The sequence below is a fragment of the Lupinus angustifolius genome, chromosome LG05, assembly GCF_001865875.1.
Source record: "Lupinus angustifolius cultivar Tanjil chromosome LG05, LupAngTanjil_v1.0, whole genome shotgun sequence".
Taxonomy (NCBI): Eukaryota; Viridiplantae; Streptophyta; class Magnoliopsida; order Fabales; family Fabaceae; genus Lupinus; species Lupinus angustifolius.
The window spans coordinates 20,051,014-20,052,613 of NC_032013.1; the positions used below are offsets into that span (position 1 = coordinate 20,051,014).

The 1,600-nt window shown below is 29.1% G+C and overlaps 1 protein-coding gene across 1 annotated transcript in view; it reads right to left on the reverse strand.

Annotated features, from left to right (window-relative positions):
- Positions 106-1,600, reverse strand: part of LOC109348000 (thiosulfate/3-mercaptopyruvate sulfurtransferase 1, mitochondrial-like) — an 11,916-nt gene continuing 10,421 nt past the window's right edge. Inside the window, exon 13 of the mRNA XM_019588168.1 lies at positions 106-264. The gene's annotated coding sequence lies outside the window, so the exon portion shown is untranslated. The remainder of the gene's footprint in view (positions 265-1,600) is intronic.

Sequence of the window (1,600 nt, forward strand, 5' to 3'; positions counted from 1 at the left end):
CCATGTCAACTTCAATCAAAGTTGTCTTAGCTTCAAGACAGAAGTCTGAACAAAGTGTATTTTGGTGGTACTCAAAATTAGTAAAAAATTGTAAATAATCAATTTAGAGTGGAAATCAATAGCCTCACCTATAAAATGTGCAGAAGTGCAACAAATGTTAGATTTACCATTTTATGATTATTATTTATGACATAAACTAAAACCTTGGAACCATCCTATCATTATTTTATATAAGCTACATGCCAAAGTTTAATTATAATTATAATAATATTTCATGTAACACCGTTAATTTTACGAGTTTGAATTATAAAATTTTGCTAATATTTTCATTAATAATATATTCGAAAATGAATTTCTGGAAATTTTAGGTAAGGAATTAGACGAAACTCTAGTTGAGTTTTATTCTTGAAATTTTATTTCCGATTTTGTGGTAAATTTTGGTAATTTTTGGAAACAGTCAGTTCTGGACCACTGTCGGGGCCAAAATCCGCCCGGTACGGCTCAAAACGTGTCTTTTTGAGTTCCGTAACTCGGAATCTAATTCTGATTGCGCCGTTGGATTCGTAATTTAATTTTGAGTCAATATAGACCCTGAATACACTCATACCTGTAACAACTCGATTCTTTTGTGAAATAAATAAATAAATAAAATGTTTTTATAGAATTTCTTACTCAACAACTATTTATGACTATGAATTTCTTCCTTTCATAGATTTTATTTATTGTGGATACATTTAATAAATATGAGTTTCTAATTAAAAACCATGGCCCAAATGACATAACAATATATTTTTAAGACTTCAACAATTCAAGTTCATTTTCTATAATTATGTGAATAAATAAATTATTTCCAAGAATCAATTGTCCTCATTTCATGACTAAGTATATATATTTACTTATCAATACTTTTGTCATTCTAAAGCAACCTAATAAAAGCACATGTGATAATATCCATCAAAATGTCATGACTAAAAGTCATATATAACATGTTTTACAAACAACTACATAGTAACTATGATCTATTTATGGGAATGCAATTTCTAGTTAGTTTTAGTTGCATACATACAAATAACTTATAGTTTTTCCAAGTAAAGTAAAACTTGTGTTCCTAGAGTATCAGAAGTTAATTTCATCCTTATAACAGGGTACCCCAATACACAAAACATAACAACTAAGGTAACCCATTTTACTAGTGTATTATTAGAAACTAAACAGAATGGGGAAAAACTAACCCTAATCAACATAAAGTCACTATAATCATGTGAAATAGTATCTATAAATGATAGATTAACATACAATGATCATCATATGTTCTATTGTTGATTCTAATGTAAACATGCATCCTAAAAACTGGAGAAGAAAACAAAATACCAACAAAAGGAACTCACCTTTTTGCTACACCTTCACTCAATAGAAGGTAGAGAGGAGTAGAGAAAGAAAGAGATAAAGAAAGAGAATGAGAGAAAGGAAAAGAAAAACAAGGAGGAAGAAGATAATGACTCACCACTTTTCTTCTTCTCCTCCTCCCCAATGTTACGTTCTGGTTCTTCCCCAAAGAAAGGGACAATCACTTTTATTTTTATTTTTCTTAACTATTTTT